This window comes from Neoarius graeffei, chromosome 22, assembly GCF_027579695.1.
Source record: "Neoarius graeffei isolate fNeoGra1 chromosome 22, fNeoGra1.pri, whole genome shotgun sequence".
NCBI lineage: Eukaryota > Metazoa > Chordata > Actinopteri > Siluriformes > Ariidae > Neoarius > Neoarius graeffei.
Window position 1 is genome coordinate 40,663,372 of NC_083590.1, and position 19,051 is coordinate 40,682,422.

The following is a 19,051-nucleotide window of genomic DNA, read 5'->3' on the forward strand; positions in this document are numbered from 1 at the left end:
AGTGATCACAGCGCATTGTAACTATACAGCTGGGGAAGTATTTTGTTGCCACCTTCATGCATATGGACTTTGTGAGGTGTGAGGAGTAAACAAAGAAACAGCTGGGGACTTTAGCACTTCGTGACTAAAAAAAGTACCGTAAAATAACGACACATAGCAAGAAAAGTACTTGGAAAACACCAAGGACATAGCTGAGAGGGAAATACAAACCTTTCACCAAGTGATCACTGGAAACTCGAGCATGCTTCGACTCGGCTCCCTTCGATTTTAGTGAGATGTTCAAAAGCCACCTTTCTCGACATCTTTTTGTGAAATCCTGTGTTCGTTCATACTTTTTTATTAGTTCATGGGGAACCCTGAAGAAACTTTTATCAGTTTCATGGGTTGATCGATTCGAACAACCTAAAACAATGCAAGCGTAAGGCATTTTTCATGCGAGCAATGCACCTTCTCCGTACAAACGCTTTGTCAACTGAGCTTTTGTAGACCACCAGCTAACGTTTTGAATAACTAATGAGGCGGATGTGACATTACATGAAACCCAAAAATAGGCACAAAATAAGTCTGACTAAAAGCAGCCAATCAGGGGAAGGATGTGTAAGAGTGTTAACCAACCAAACAGGAATGAAAAAGAGTGCTATATTGCATGAAGAATTCAGAAGTGATGGAGTTTTAATTGTTGTGTTCCAAAACCATAAAGGTGTATTTGTACTTTACCTTGGTGGGAAAATGGTGAATAATAGTCAGACAATTTATCTTCATTGTGGAATTTGCATCATTATCCAGTAGTGAAGAGATATAGCTAGCTGCAGTGGTTATGATAACCAGTTAGAAGGGTTTCTCTAGAAGTTTTTGTTTTTCCGTCCTGTATTTTAAACTCTGTTATATCACTGAGAGCACCTGGGCCATGCGCTCCTTCACTAATATATATATATATATATATATATATATATATATATATATATATATATATATATACAGTGTGTGTATCTATCTATCTATCTATCTATCTATCTATCTATCTATCTATCTATCTATCTATCTATCTATATATATAGGCGAGAGTTGATGTTACCCAAACCACTTTTATTTAGCTTTTCAGCTTGCTTTCTTACTCACTCACTCATTCATTCATTCATACATACATACATGCATTGTGGTTGGGAAGAGAGCTCCTTTTCTCTGCTCTCTCTCTCCTTTTATGCTCCATCCCTGTAACAAACACACACACACAAATTATTGACAGCACGTGGAATGACTTAGCCACTTATCTTCCCCGACCTCACCCTCCATTCACAGACTGCTGCTTGGCCACGCCCCTGCTGCCATATATATATATATATATATATATATATATATATATATATAAAATATTTAACAGCTATTCCACAAAATCGAAATCATACATGAGCTGATAGCCAATGAGGCATGTAGTGCTGAATTGGCCATAAGCCATGTACAATGATTCGATAAAAACTTTATACAAAACATCCAACAAAATAATTTCCACTTAGAATGTAAACAAATTGGTGAAACGACAGTAGCAATTTGTGAAAAATGCTATAATAATTCTTGAAAAATAAAGATATGTTGTTATCAAATACTTTCATTCCATATTTTGTTGCTTTTTTATATTTTTGGGGGTTTTGCTTTCAAGTAGTTTTTATTTTGTTCTCGGTTGGTTCAGCAACATGCTCCACCATTTTGTTTTTCTATACTCACAGTATATGAGCTGATCGCCTAGTGGTAGAGTAGCCAATCGGAGCATGTGATTGCTCATATCCAGTGAATATGGATGCAAAAAAAAATTGTGTGTGTATATATATATATATATATATATATATATATATATATAAAATATACACACACACACACACATATGTGTGTGTATATATATATATATATATATATGTGTGTGTATATATATATATATATATATATATATATATATATATATATATATATGTGTGTGTATATATAATCTGTATCTGCGTATCCTGTTCTACAGGGTCGCAGGCAAGCTGGAGCCTATCCCACCTTTACTCCCAATATGGACAGGAACATGTTAAAACAATCAAAAACAGGCTATAATTTGTAAAGCATTGAGGTTGAAAAGTGTCATATGACACTTTCATGTAAAGTGTCAAGTGTCACTATTATGACACTTTGCATGTCGCCTTTCCTGGTCTCAGGGCTGCTGACAGCTTTGGCTGGGCCCGGGACAAAATGCTCTGAATGGGCCCCCCCCCTTATCCCAGTCTCTACTCACTCCAACCCTTAAATGACAGGTATTCAACAACCATTTCATTTTAGCATTTCAACATTTTTACAGTTTTAACATTTCCTTAGTCTGCAACTATTCAGGTGCGAAATGCAATGCGCCGGACTTTTGTTGTGTGTGCGTGCATACTGTCCAGTGTGAAAAGCAGAGAAGAACACACCGCTCGAGAAACGGCGGGATATGATTGCAGGCTAATGTGAATATTCTTAGCTTCAATCAGATATATGAAACACAATGTTATTAAGCCGTTGTGGTTATGAAATGATTCAATGCCCTGTGCGTTTGATATGGTGTTCAGTGTGACTTGCTCTCCCCTCGTTTGTAACATGAATTGCGTGCCGCACGTGCCTTGGTTGGGGTTACTTTACGGGGCTGGGAAAAGTTGGCTGTGTCTGGCTCAGCTGCCCCACTGCCTTTGCTAGTACCTGCTGCATCATCCAAATCTTTTTTAAAATATTTATGCAGTGAACCCCTGAGTCTCTTGGTTTCTTCCTCTCTTTTTCTCTTTTCTTTTCTTTTCTGTGCTCCTGACTTGTGCATGTTGGCAAATAGCACGCACGCTGATTGTCGAAGCGCTATGATCGAACAATGTCGTTTTTTTCCCCTTAATCAAAGAGTCAGACCAAACCATTTTTGCATTAGGGGTGGTAGGGGGTTCTTGACGCCTTTTTCAAAGACAATAAAGGCAAAAGATCTAGAAATAATTTATTGAATGCAAATATAGCACATTTCTCCCCCAAATCAACACATTTTGAAATGAAATAAAATAATCGCAACTTCATGAGAGCCCAGTTCTGGGCCCCCCCCATTCCTGGGCCCGGGACAACATGCCCGTTTGTCCCCCCCTGTCGGCGGGCCTGCCTGGTCTTTTTTACTTTTGATGTCAATCTTGTGACAGATGTTGAGGATTAGAGTTCTCCACTTGCTGTGATCATTAACTGTAGTACTCCATTCTGCCATAGCCTCCCCACGCTTGAGAGCACTTTTTGGCCAACCATCTTTTCTTGTTCCATCAGCCAACTCGCCATATAGCAAGGCCTTTGCTGATCTATCATCGTCCATATGGCAAACATGCCCCATCCAACGGAGACGATTTCTGACCAATTTGATCTCTATGTCTTCTACATTAGTTTTTTTCTAGGACTTCCTCGATCATGACAAAATGATCCCATTTGATTTGTAGTATAGACCTTTGGCTGACGTTGCTGAATGATTCTTAACTACTTCACATGCTTTTGGTGAAGGGTCCATGTTTCGTTACCATACAAAAGAAGAGGGGTAACACACTGGTCGTAGACTTTGATTTTAGTCACTGTAGTCAGATCCCTGCAGCCAAACACTCTTTTCCGCATGATGGCCATTGGCTCAAATTGAGCTCATCAGCCCTGTGATATGTCTTTTATTTTCCTGTCCGGTCAGTTCATAACTGATCCTGCTATGAGTAACATTGTAACCCAGCACTACCTGCCACATTGATCGGGTGGTCAGCAACTAAACCGGCACCCCTTCCAATCATGCTGGTGACATGACTCCCAGCAGGAAGAAAAAAAAGACCTGTCCTTCACTGTATAACATATTTATTGCTCTGTGTTTTGGCTAGCATGCTAACACTATATGACTCATACCTACCATGTTTGACAGGCTGGAGAACAAAATACACAGATTAGACTTTGGTTATTGGGATGGTTTGAGTCTATTATTGGCACAGAATGAGAGGAGCCCTTTCCACTTGAGCAAAATGCAAGCATACACAATAGCACACTGTGAGCTATAAATTGAAACAGCAGCACAATATGAAATTCACCTGGTATTCATTAACTCTGTGAGTCACACTGATTTTTTTCCTATTATTATTCTCATAATTTTTATGTAATACTGAGGAAATGACAGCCTTTAATTATATCTTAATTGTGAACAGTTGGGTTGCATCCCAAACAGCATCCTAGAATATCAAATAGTTCAGCACTGGTGTCATCATTATTTAGGCTTACTACGTAGTGTGCATGCTGTTTTGATGATACATGTAATGTCGTACCACCTCAAGCAGTACTTAAAAAAAAAAAAAAAACAACCTTGTACCGCTTGTACATCTGATTGGATGAGTGGCATATATTTAGTGTAGCCCTCCCACTCAACTCAATTGTGTTACAGAATTGTCATGGGAGGCAATTATTACTAAAATATTAAATTTGGTTAAAATATTTAAATTAAAAATATTTAAATTAATACTAAAATATTAAATTTGGGATATATCTACTTTAACTAGAGCATATGACTCTGACTAGGGTGCCGAGAGGCCTAGTTAGCTGATTTTATAGCTATACTGTCACTGTGAGCTTACAACTTCCCATGCATACCTTTCAACACACCATAGCCCAACTCTAACCACATTTATCAGACATAAACACTGCAACTGCAGATATACATTGCAACAACATGAAATGTTTATTAAACAAACAAACAGGCAATCACCCCTTTAAAATGTCCTGGTTACCCTTGAAATCAATAAAATAAAATAATACCCATGGTTTTGTAAAACTCAGTTATGGTACCATGTTGTTGGCACGCATGTTGGAGCTCATCTGAATCCTCATGAAAAGTATTTCCTTAGTACTCACTGATCCTTGAAAATTCAGAAATAGTTAGCAACAGTTTTCCTCAAACCCTCTGTTTAGCAAAGACAGGTGAGATGAGATGGAGAAACCAGTCCTGAAGACAGGTCCATATGCAACAGTAGGTTCCCTAGCGGCAGCGCGAAGTCCCGAGCACCCTCTCCAGCAACAGCGGCCTCCGTGGCAGCGGGATGGCAGGCAGGCATGTAGGCTTTGAGGCACATCAGAAAACCTGGCACAAAATATGTCTTACACACACACACAGTCTCCTTCTCCCAGCTAGTGAAAACGAGGCTAACTAGCACTAATACACCACAGAAAATGGCATCGCTGAAGTTTAGTATAATTTCTGGCTGAAACAGCTTCAAACATGGCTCATTCTTGCATTTTGTACCAGGTAACCACATATAAAACCTCCGGTTTTTAGTTTCAATAACAACAGCAACTTTAAAACAGTTTCAAACGCTTACAACTAGCTCTTTACGTTGTGCCACTATTCTTTTTCCTCGTTTTTTTCTTTCTCCCGCTAATTTCCTGAGCCTCGTCTCTTTCCTTTTTTAGTCCCACCCCCTCTCCAAATCTGGTAGGTAGTTGACACTCATCTCTGACTGGCATTAATTGGCTAATAACAGACTGACACCTGATTACCCAGATAAACAAAGGAAATGACATGAGACATTCAAAGACCAATCAAGACACGGGACATTTCAGCACCCTCCCAAATAAAGCGCCAAACACAGACCTCTCCACATCAATGCAAACCCGCCTCACAACAGCAGCAATTCAACAAACAACATTTCAAGATACACTGCACATTTGCCAACCAAACACATGATCAAACAAACAAAACATCATTTGCAGCAGGGCACTACACTCTCCCCCCCACCAAAATGGTCATGCCCTCATGACATGTATAACAACATAAATCACATCATCTTGTTATGAACAGGATACACATTCCCCTTTTAACCTATCCACTTATAAAAAGTGCTCTTGTATCTCTTAAAGGGAGATAGGGATAAACCATCTCTCTTGTCATCAACCTTAACTAGGGAGGCAGTATGGGTACTAACTGCTACAGACGTTGGGCTCCCTAGCAAGTCATAGATTAGTCTGATGGGGACCCTTTTTAGTCTCTGAGATCGTTTTGTCTCGTCTGAGTTCTCTGCTATACTGTTTCGTCTTTCAGTTGTTCCGTCTGTCATTTGTGTCTCAGTGTGTCTCTCAGCCTCAGCAGTCCTTTCAGCAGTATTATTTTGAACTGAGGGTTCATTTTCATCAGCTGCTGCAGGTTTCTCAGCTGTAGCCTCTTCCATCTCTGAGTTACCTGTAAGGATAGCTAGACCCAAATCCAGACTGAAAGGTTCTGATTGATCCATTTTCTGAGGTTCTGGTTCCTTTGACTCTTGTGGTGAATGATAATCATACCATACACCCATTTCATCATCTTCTGAGTCAGATGCAGACTCCATCTTGTCATCATGCTCAGGGGCCGGGAAACAAGAAAGATTACAGTTTTCAGTTCTCTTTGCTTTGAGCCATTTGCTGGCTCTCCTTTTAGGTTTGAGTGTATCTTTGTTCTTTTCAAGCCTCAGTTGTACCTCCTGTCCAATAGGCAGAATGTGATTTCGGTGCAGTACTTTGTCAGAGCCCTGTCCATTCTCCGGCTTCAACTTGAAGACAGGTAAACCAGGTAGCTGGCTCTCCACAACATATAGTGTAGCTTTCCAGTGGTCAGCTAGCTTGTTTTTTCCTTGTAGTCCAAGGTTTCAGATCAAAACCCTGTCACCAGAGACTAATGGACAGAAATTAACTCTCTGATCATAGCGTTGCTTGTTTCCTTCAATTTTCTTGTTCGCCATACTCTCAGCCAGCTGATAGGCAGCCTGTAGCTCTCGTTTCATGTTTTTAATGTACCTCAAATAGGATGTGGTGGAGGTACCATCACTTGAGACTCCAAATGCCACATCTACTGGCAGCCTAGCTTCTCGGCCGAACATGAGAAAATATGGCGAGTGGCCTGTTGACTCATTTAGCATGCAATTGTATGCGTGCACAAGATGGCTGATGTATCTGCTCCATTTACTTTTGTCCTGTGTTTCAAGAGTACTGAGCATGTCGAGAAGAGTCCTATTGAACCACTCAGGCTGTGGATCACCCTGAGGGTGGTAGGGTGTAGTTCTAGATTCCTTTATGCCAAGCATGCTCAACAGTTTGTGAATGAGCCGACTCTTGAAATCCCTGCCTTGAGCTGAGTGCACTCTCTTTGGTAGACCATAGTGGACAAAATACTGTTCCCACAGGAGTGACTGTAGATGTCTTTTGATCCTTAGTTGCAAACGCTTGTGCATAGTGTGTGTAGTGATCTGTAACTACAAGCACATTGCAGATATTTCTGGAGTCAGGCTCGATCGTCAGAAAATCCACACAGACGAGATCCATCGGTCCCTCACTGTTAAGGTGTGACAACTCAGCAGCTCTCTTAGGCAGTGTTTTCCTCTGAATACACCTGGGACAATTTTTACAGTACTTTTCAACCTGTGTTTTCATACAAGGCCAATAAAATCTCTCTCGTATCAGGCCATAGATCTTGTCAAACCCAAGGTGCCCCGATTGGTCATGCAAGGACTGGAGAACAGTCTCTCTGAACTCTTGTGAGAGCAAAAATTGCTGGCAAAATGATTTGTTGGGTGGCTTACTCATTCTACACAATACAGAGTCTTGGACCTTTAACTTTTCCCACTCTTTTAGCAACAATGACACATCAGGATGTTTTCCTTTGTTAGCCCGGTCAGCACAGTTCTGAACAACAGCATGCCACACTTCTCCAATGCATGGGTCTTTCTGCTGAGAATGTGAGATATCTGATGAAGTCATTTTGGGCAGTGGCTGGGTGCTCAAAGAAGACAAATTACAATAGGCTCTGGGTACAGCATACTTGGATGAGCCCAGGAGACCAACGGCTCTGCAATGACAGTAATGAGGTGGTCTGATTGACGACATTTGACAGACAGCTTGGATGGTGGGAGCAGGCATGGATATCTCATCACCAGAAACATTGTCATTTGCATAAGGATGACGTGACAATGCACCCGCATCAATGTTTTGTTTTCCAGGGTGATACTTCAGGCTGAAATCATACGTGGACAGTTCAGACAACCATCTATGTCCTGCTGCATCCAACTTAGCTGTGGTTAGGACATATGTTAACGGGTTGTTGTCTGTGTGAACCTCAAACTTGACTCCATAGAGGTAATCGTGCAGCTTGTTGGTTACAGCCCATTTCAAAGCCAAAAATTCCAGCTTATGCGTGGGATAATTTTTTTCTGATGGAGAGAGGCTTCTACTGACAAAAGCAACTGGGCACAAGTCTTCTCCTTGGTCCTGATAGAGGACACCTCCCAAACCTTCTCGACTTGCATCCACATGCAGGACATAAGGCAGCTTCGGGTTGGCGATTGCCAGGACAGGTGCCTCTGTAAGACTCTGCTTTAACATCTCAAAAGCTTTCTCAGTCTTTATCCCACCTCACCCCAAATGGCTCTGAGGGGTGGTACCACTCTTTTGTGTCCATGTCTGTTTTTGAGTTCCCTCCCTCTTTGGTATCCTTTTTACTTTTAGTTTTTCTCCCTGGCATTCCAGCCACAATACAGCCCTGTAGTAGCTGATTGAGTGGATGACAGACTCTGGAGAAATCTTTAATGAACCGTCTGTAATATCCACAGAAACCGAGGAAAGAGCAGAGAGCAGTGGTGTTGTCTGGGCATGGCCACGATTTCACAGCTTCAATCTTTGAAGGATCTGTAACAATACCATTGCTAGACACAACGTGACCAAGGTAGGTTACAGAGGGGCCGCAGAACTGACATTTATCCAAGGATAATTTTAGTCTTTCCTCCTTCAACCTGTTGAGCACTTTAAGAAGGTACTGCTCATGTTCCTCCAATGTTCTCCCAAAAACAATTACATCATCAAGGTACACCAGCACCTCCAGTAGGTTCATATCACCAACAGTCCTCTCCATAACATGTTGAAATGTGGCTGGTGCTCCACAGATGCCTTGCAGCATTCGCTCAAATTGGTAAAATCCTGCTGGACAGGCAAATGCCGTCTTTTCCTTGTCAGCAGCACTCAACGGGCTCTGATAGTAGCCACTTCGGAGATCAAGCACGCTGAACCATTTGCTACCACTCAGGCAGGTCAGAGCATCTTCCACACGAGGGACTGTGTATTGGTCAGGAACTGTCCTCCTGTTTAACGTCCTGTAATCCACACACATGCATATGGTTCCATTTTTCTTGCGAACCACAACGATAGGGGACACACAGGGGCTTCTGGATTCTGAAATGATTCCAGCTTCCTTGAGATCACTTAAATGTTTTCTCACATCTTCCAAATCACTGGGAGGTAAGCGTCTGCAGTGTTCTCTGAATGGTTTGTCATCTGTCACTCAAATGCTGTGTTGTGTGCTCTTTGCACAACCAACATCAAACTTGCTGCAAGAGAAAACCTCCTTCCTCTCAATCATCTTTCGACGTAGTCTCTCCTTCCACTCAGGAGGCACAGGAGAATCTGCGAAGTTGAAAGAGGAGGGAGACAGTTGACCTGAGAGCAGCTTAGACTCTTCCTTTTCAGGGACTGTATTTATTACCTCCACCTGATACAGGTGAGCAATTTGCATGCCACGTTTCAATGTCACATTATGATTTGACACATTTCTCAGAGTGACTGCGATGTGACAGCACTGGACAGTATTTGTTTTTTTCAATAGCAGGCATCACCAGAAGTTCTTCAGGGAAATAACCCTCCTCTGGGTGGTCTATAAGAGTAGCTTGACTGTGGGGACTGCCAGGAAACTTTGAAATGCCAACAACTTTTGCAACTTCACCTGGAAGCAAAACAAAAGGCTTGTCTCGAGTGAACTGGACTGTTCCTCTTTTTGGGTCAGCTGTGTCATCTGGAGCTTCCTGAAACTTCTCATAAGCCTCTTTAGTTACTGGGTGAACAGAGAGGGTACGTAGAAAATTTTCTCCCTTTTGTATTTTGCAGGAATGGAATAGTCTCCTGACTATAGAGGTGTTTGTGCCAACCACAATGGAAACCTCACCTTTCATGGCCGGATCTGGACACACAAGCACAAGTGTTTCTATGGTCTCAGCTACTCCAACTATATCTCCAGCAAACTCAAGTTTCAAGCACATATAACCATCATATGGATATTGATCCACACTGAGGCCCCAAATCTCTAGGCACTCAATAGGGGTCAAAGGCAGGTGCTTCAGATACTTGTCATAAAAGGAGCGATACAGCAGGGTAACTTGGGACCCGCTATCAAGCAGAGCTTTGGCGTAAATGCCCTCAATTTGTGCAGAAACAATAGAGCTAGGTCCAACTAAACCCTCTGGCAGATCAGCCTTACTTTCTTTTAGCATGTCACACTTTGTGGAACGTGTTTTCTCCGGAGTGTCAGGCCGTTCCTCTCCTGAGCCCCTGGGATGTTTCCCATCTGCTGTTTGGTTTTCAGGAGCCGCTTATTCACTTTCCTGAGATTTTCTGGGTTTTCACATTCCTGCTGGAAGTGACCATCCTCACCACACCTGTAGCAAAAGACATCAGCACAGTACTGAGGTTTGGGATCTCTCTCCTTTCCACATGCATATTTTCCAGCAGCTCTCTGGGTGTGTTTCTGGGCTACATGCTGTGGTGAACTTCCTGATGTGGCTACAGAGGCAGACAGCAGGCATGCAACATCACTTTTAAGCCCCTGAAATTCCTTTTTAAGACCCTCCATTGCAAAGTCATTCCCCACTATGACAGGTACTGGTGCAGGCTCTGGCTGTTTTGGCACCACTGAAGCTGTAGCGCACCCTGCACACCTAATTGCAGATGAGGAAGCAACCTTCTTTATGCTTTCTCTTTCAAGGACCATCCCCTCCTCTTCTCTTACATAACGAAGTAGCTCAGAGAAGCTTGGAGGAGGCTTTAGTTTGTAAGTCATTCTTATACGAAGGGCAGCAAGATCATGAGTGAGAGCACCTCTTGCAATTTGTTCAATGTGTGCCTGGTTCATGTCAACCACATCAATTCCACCCTTCCAATGGATGGCATGCAACAGCTTGTCTAGTCTAAGTAAGTATGCTGACAGCATCTTGCTGGAATGTGTTACAGAACCTCACCATGAGATCAGCTGCACTGTCCGTGGTCCCAAAAGCTGTTTCTAGGGCCTTAAGATACTCACTGGCAGTGGCATAGGGGTTAGTGGCTCTCAAACACTGGACAATATCTGCTGCTGGCCCTTTAAGACTCTCAGCTATTCTCTGCTTCTTGATGACATCAGAACAAAGCCACTCATCCAGCATGTGGGTGGTCTGTTCCACCCAGGTGTCATACTCCTCTTCCCCATGTAGAGTTGGTTTCATGCCTGAGAACAAGCAAAGTTTGCGATAGCCTTGTCCGTCCACAGGTGGGGCTTGACATCTTTCAACTAGTGAGGAGATGGCATTCACAAGCTCTGTGTTCAAGTCTGGAGTAGTGGGTGGAGCAGGAGTAGGGTGGAGCAAGCCTGTGACATCAGCTAAAGTCTTCCCCTCACTGGCTAGGAATGACACTAGCTTGGACTGAAAACCTCCTTTATCACCAGGTATGTGGGAACTTTGAATCTCAGGGACATTTACCACCCAAAGTCCTAATTGATCTCCAACTACCAACTGTTCAGGTGTGTCAGCCTTAGTCAGGTCATTTGTGGTTTCAACTAAGACTAACTGGTTGTTATCAGTGTGTGCTAGACATCGGCCTCTTACTTTAGAGTGACCAAATATTTTAGCTTCATCAAGTACCTTATAAATGGTCTCATCAGTAACTTCAAGAGAAACCTCACTAAGCATAATTGATTTCCTCACATCAATACCTTTGTCGGCGGCACGGTGGTGTAGTGGTTAGCGCTGTCACCTCACAGCAAGAAGGTCCTGGGTTCGAGCCCCGGGGCCGGCGAGGGCCTTTCTGTGTGGAGTTTGCATGTTCTCCCCGTGTCCGCGTGGGTTTCCTCCGGGTGCTCCGGTTTCCCCCACAGTCCAAAGACATGCAGGTTAGGTTAACTGGTGACTCTAAATTGAGCGTAGGTGTGAATGTGAGTGTGAATGGTTGTCTGTGTCTATGTGTCAGCCCTGTGATGACCTGGCGACTTGTCCAGGGTGTACCCCGCCTTTCGCCCGTAGTCAGCTGGGATAGGCTCCAGCTTGCCTGCGACCCTGTAGAAGGATAAAGCGGCTAGAGATGATGAGATGAGAATACCTTTGTCTTCACACCATTTGAATATTTGTTCTGACTCCATTTTTGTTAGCTCAAAAAAAGTCACACAAAAAAGAAAAAAAAAAAAGAACCCACTCCCAAAAAAAATTTAGTGGCTACAGGGCTATAGCTACCTCAGTTAGCATTTACTTCACTTTTATTTCCACATGTATTTTGCTCACAAGTACAAGGAACAGTAAACAACAGAAATCCCGGATGAGCCCCCACATGTATGGTAGCCCTCCCACTCAACTCAATTGTGTTACAGAATTGTCATGGCATACCCCTTTACACCTGATAACCCCTTAAGCATGGGAGGTGAATTGGAGGGAGTCTACTAAAATATTAAATTTGGGATATATCTACTTTAACTAGAGCATATGACTCTGACTTGGGTGCCGAGAGGCCTAGTTAGCTGATTTTGTAGCTATACTGTCACTGTGAACTTACAACCTCCCATGCATACCTTTCAACACACCATAGCCCAACTCTAACCACATTTATCAGACATAAACACTGCAACTGCAGATATACATTGCAACAACATGAAATATTTATTAAACAAACAAACAGGCAATCACCCCTTTAAAATGTCCTGGTGACCCTTGAAATCAATAAAATAAAATAATACCCAGGGTTTTGTAAAACTCAATTATGGTACCATGTCATTGGTGTGCATGTTGGAGCTCATCTGAATCCTCATGAAAAGTATTTCCTTAGTACTCACTGATCCTTGGAAATTCAGAAATAGTTAGCAACAGTTTTTCTCAAACCCTCTGTTTAGCGAAGACAGGTGAGATGATATGGAGAAACCAGTCCTGAAGACAGGTCCATGTGCAACAGTAGGTTCCCTAGCGGCAGCGTGAAGTCCCGAGTACCAGCAACGGCAGCCTCCGCGGCAGCGGGATGGCAGGCAGGCATGTAGGCTTTGAGGCACATCAGAAAACCTGGTGCAAAATATGTCACACACACATACACACACACACAGTTTCCTTCTCCCAGCTAGTGAAAACGAGGCTAACTAGCACTAATACACCACAGAAAATGGCACGCTGAAGTTTAGCATAATTTCCGGCTGAAACAGCTTCAAACACGGCTCACTCTTGCATTTTGTACCAGGTAACCACATACAAAACCTCCGGTTTTTAGTTTCAATAACAACAGCAACTTTAAAACAGTTTCAAATGCTTACAACTAGCTCTTTACATTGTGTCACTATTCTTTCCCCTCGTTTTTTTCTTTCTCCCGCTAATTGCCTGAGCCTCATCTCTTTCCTTTTTTAGTCCCACCCCCTCTCCAAATCCGGTAGGTAGTTGACACTCATCTCTGACTGGCATTAATTGGCTAATAACAGACTGACACCTGATTACCCAAATAAACAGAGGAAATGACATGAGACGTTCAAAGACCAATCAAGACATGGGACATTTCAGCACCCTCCCAAAATAAAGCACCAAACACAGACCTCTCCACATCAATGCAAACCCACCTCACAACAGCAGCAATTCAACAAACAACATTTCAAGATACACCGCACATTTGCCAACCAAACACATGTCCAAACAAACAAAACATCATTTGCAGCAGGGCACTACATTAGTATAACCGCACTAGAATGTTTCACTGTTTGCATTGCTCTACTTGTCCATATTTGCCATGCAAAGTTCCAATTCTAGCAACAGTTAGATAACTGAAACTGATACTATAGTACAGTCGTGGCCAAAAGTTTTGAGACTGACACAAATTTTGGTTTTCACAAAGTTTGCTGCTTCAGTGTTTTTAGATCTTTTTGTCAGATGTTTCTATGGTAGACTGAAGTACAATTATAAGCATTTCATAAGTTTCAAAGGCTTTTATTGACAAATATATCAAGTTTATGCAAAGAATCAATATTTGCAGTGTTGACCCTTCTTTTTCAAGACTCCTACAATTGGCCCTGGCATGCTGGATATCAGCTTCTGAGCCAAATCCTGACTGATGGCAGCCCATTCTTTCATAATCAGTGCTTGGAGTTTATCACAATTTTTGGGTTTTTGTTTGTCAACCTGCTTTTTGAGGATTGACAAACAGTCTGAAGGGGGCTTCATCAGAGAAAATAACTTTTTGCAGACTGCAGAGGACTGGGGTAAAGTTATTTTCTCTGATGAAGCCTCCTTCAGACTGTTTGGGACGTCTGGAAAAATGATTGTCCGGAGAAGAAAAGTTGAGCGCTACCATAAGTCCTGTGTCAAGCCAACAGTAAAGCATCCTGAAACTATCCAGGTGTGGGGTTGCTTCTCATCCAAGGGAGTGGGCTCACTCACAATTTTGCCTAAGAACACGGCAGTGAATCAAGAATGGTATCAAAACATCCTCCAAGAGCAACTTCTCCCAATGATCCAGGAGCAATTTGATGATGAACAATGCTTTTTCCAGCATGATAGAGCACCATGTCGCAAGGCAAAAGTGATGACTAAGTGGCTTGGGGAACAAAACATTGAAATTTTGAGTCCATGAAACTTCCCACATCTTAATCCCATCGAGAACCTGTGGTCAAGCCTGAAAAAGTGGGTGGAAAAACAAAAATCCAAAAATTGTGATAAACTCCAAGCACTGATTATGCAAGACTGGGTTGCCATCTGTCAGGATTTGACCCAGAAGCTGATATCCAGCATGCCAGGGCCAATTGCAGGAGTCTTGAAAAAGAAGGGTCAACACTGTAAATACTGACTCTTTGCATAAACTTGATGTCTTTGTCAATAAAAGCCTTTGAAACTTATGAAATGCTTATAATTGTATTTCAGTATACCATAGAAACATCTGACAAAAAGATCTAAAAACACTGAAGCAGCAAACTTTGTGAAAACAAAAATTTGTGTCAGTCTCAAAACTTCTGGTCACAACTGTAGAGTTAGTGACATTGTCAGTGGATAGCAAATGATACATTTCAGCAAACTAGCCAGCTAGCTGATGGTTTCTAGTTAGCAGAGCAAAAATAAACAAAAAAATTGATCATATTGTATCCGAAATGCCAGTAACTGGATACTAATTTCTTGTTTATAGAGCTGTACTGAACTGTTGTAGAAAAGGAATATCACACTCACAATTGTGATACTAGCCAGCTAATATTGATTACGCCAGTTGCAAAGCCTTTAGCATGCTTTCTTCCACTGAGTTTTTGTTAGGTCTTTTTTTTAACAAAGTACACCATCGTTTCACCTGGCAGTCAGCTTCTATCTGTGAGACAACACTGAAAAACAACTCACATTTACATGGCAATGTAGTACCTGAGACCAGTGTTTGTTGAAACTCATTTATATTGACAGGCCAGTACTAAAGTGCTAGTATTATCTGCTCTGGGGATTGTTGCCCCCCAAAGAAATTAATCAACTTAGATGGAGGCTGTAGTCATTCTTAAATGCTCTCTGTGCCTCTTGTGTTTTGATAATTCCTCAAAAGCCTTAGATAGAGTGTTATATATTTCAGAAATATGTGCCTTCTTTTAAGCTGTCTGGATTTTTTTGTTTTTAAGAGTACTATGATGCAGGGAATTCATCCTGCCCTCTGCTTAGCAACTGTTTTCTCACACACATGAAGAGCTGGAGAAGTAGCAATATTTCTGTTTGTGTTTCATTCAAGAGTGCTTTCGTTTAACATGCTGTCAAAGGCATACATGGATTTATTGCATCCAGAACAGTGCTCTGAGGATCAAGGCTGTAGTCAGAATTTTTTAAATGCCAAGGTCATGAATTCCAGCCTCCATGGTGGAGTTCAGGGGGCATGACCCTGAAAATGTGTTTTAAGAGTATAGTAATAATTATGCATTTTAGTGCATTTTAAGAACAACAATAATCTCTTTGATAATAATGTACTTTGATAATAAGTTCCATAATTTGTAGCACTTTGAAATTTGCCTCAAATGAATATGCATTTCTTCTTCTTCTTCTTCTTCTTCTTATTATTATTATTATTATTATTATTATTATTATTACAAGTCTGATTCCAAAAATGTTGGGATGCTGTCTAAAATATAAATTTGAAAAAAAAGGATGCTATGATTTGCAAATCATGGAAACCCTATATTCCATTGAAAATAGTACAAAGACAACATATCAAATGCTGAAACTGAGAAATCTTTTTGTTTTTAGAAAAATATATGCTCATTTTGAATTTATTGCCACCAACCCATTTCAGAAAAGTTGGGACAGGGGCAACAAAAGATTGTAAAGTTGTGTAATGCTAAAAAAATAAATCTAATAGGTAAATTGGCAACAGGTCAGTAACATGATTGGGTATAAAAAGAGCATCCCAGAGAGGCGGAATCTCTCAGAAGTAAAGATGGGGAGGGGTTCACTGCTCTGTGAAAGACTGTGTGGGCAACAGTGCAACAATTTGAGAATAACATTCTTCAATGTAAAACTGCAAAGAATTTGGGGATCAGATCATCTATGGTACATAATATCATTAAAAGATTCAGAGACTCTGGAGAAATCTCTGTATGCAAGAGACAAGGCTGAAAACTGACACTGGATGCCTGTGATCTTCAGGCCCTCAGGTGACACTGCATTAAAAGCAGACATGTGTCTGTAGTGGAAATCACTGAATGGGCTCAGGAACACTTCAGAAAACCATTGTCTGTGAAAACAGTTAATTACTGCATCCAAAAATGCAAGTTAAAACCAGATATAAACAATATCCTGAAACACCGTCACCTTCTCTGGGCCCCAGCTCTTTTACGATGGACTGAGGCAAAGTGGAAATTGTACCGAGGTCTGATGAATCAAAAGTAGAAATTATTTTTAAAAATCATGGACACCACATCCTCCAGACTAAAGAGGAGAGGGACCATCGGGCTTGTTATCAGTGCACAGTTCAAAAGCCAGCATCTGTGATGGTATGAGGCTGCATTAGTGCACATGGTATGGGTAGCTCGCATATCTGGAAAGGCATCATTAATGCTGAATGATATATACACGTTTTGGAGCAAAATGCTGCCATCCAGACAACATCTTTTTCAGGGAAGACCTTCCTTCTTTCAGCAAGACAATGCCAAACTGCATTCTGTACGCATTACAACTGTATGGCTCCATAGTAAAAGTGTCCAGGTGCTAAACTGGCCTGCCTGCAGTCCAGGCCTTTTGCTCACTGAAAACATTTGGCACATTATGAAGCACAAAATGTGACAAAGGAGACCCTGAACTGTTGAGCAACTGAAATTGTATATCAGGCAAGAATGGGACAACATTTCTCTTTCAAAACTACAGCAGTTGATCTCCTCAGTTCCCAAACATTTACAGAGTGTTGTTAAAAGTAGAGATGATGCAACACAGTGGTAAACTTTTTTGAAAAGTTTTGCTGGCACTAAATTCAAAATGGGCATATATTTTTCAAAAAACAATAAAGTTTCTCAGTTTTAACATTTGATATGTTGTTTTTGTAATAATTCTCAATGAAATATAGGGTTTCCATGATTTGCAAATTATCACATTCTGTTTTTATTTACAGTTTACACAGTGTCCCAACTTTTTTTTTTAATTGGGGTTGTATTATTATTGTAAGAACGCTAGGGACACTTCTTAACACACACTGCGTCCATTATTTTTATTAACAAGTATTTAACAAGGAGTTGCTGTTTTAGCCACAACTCACGCTTCCTAACAGCCCATAAACAGCGCCAACTCCACTTCCTGTCTCAACCCCCGCGCTCACTCTCACGCACCCACACCTAAACTCCACCCCCCAGTTCCCCTAAAAGGCATATAACAACATAAGAAACTCAACAGGTAACAGAACACAACACAGGTTATCACATTATTAATAGTAGCAGTCATAGTAGTTTTATTATATTGTTTTTCATACAACATAAATAAACATATTTAAAGGCTGACATTATGGCAATAAAGATAAAATTACACAATATTGCATGAGTAAAAGTGCAGTTATGCTGAATATCAGCATGGCTGTGATTTCTTAGTTTGTGCTGTAGTACAAATTTTTCCATCTGCTATATTATATAAGTTTTGTACTTGTGTTGTGGCATATGCAATAAAACAATTCAGAAAATTCAAGACAGTCCAACAGGCAAACTTCACTGGAGTTGGGCTCCGCGCTGGAAGTTCTGTTTCTACTTGCCAACATTCTACATATCAACTTTCTACGTTTATGTAAGAAAAACAACTCGCCGCCTCGACCCAGAGTGAGTAGCTTTAAAAAGTATGGACTGATTTCTGGCAAACGCCGTCACCATCTGAAGCTACCAAGTAACATACCAATACTACTCACCTGTGCATACCTGATGCTGGTGCCTCTGTTTAAAAGACAATGTTTTCCTACTCATGATTCAAGTGCGGACTTGCGGCTTCCAATAAACCCTAGCCTACAGTCGTTTGGTTTTGGTAGTCATGTCATCTTCACCTGTGTATTTAGGAATGGCCGGACACGAACTTGCAAGCTGGGTCACAAGAACGCCAAATACATTCGGAACAATAAACGTGCTTGGATAAAGACTGTTTTAACTCACGCCTTGCTGCTCTTGTTGGTGGGCGATATCCAACTGAATCCGGGACCCAGCGACGCCCTATACTCGAGCCTCAGCTGCGGACCCACATCCCCCAAGCTGCATGCCGTGGGGGAGCACTCCATGAGCGAGAACTTGATCGCTGGCAGAGTTGCCGAATGTTCTATTGTGGTTCCCGACCTTGTGACGGGATCCTTGGGCCTCAAGACAGATGTGAACTGTCTTGAACAGCAGGGTGTTGGGTTGGTAGCCGGAGACGAATTGCGACCTGAGGACTCGGTCTGCTCATTGCCAATGGAGACGTGTGGATGTAACTGCATGATCCATAAAGGCACTGGACCCAAATGGAAAACACATAAAAATTGCATATAAAGC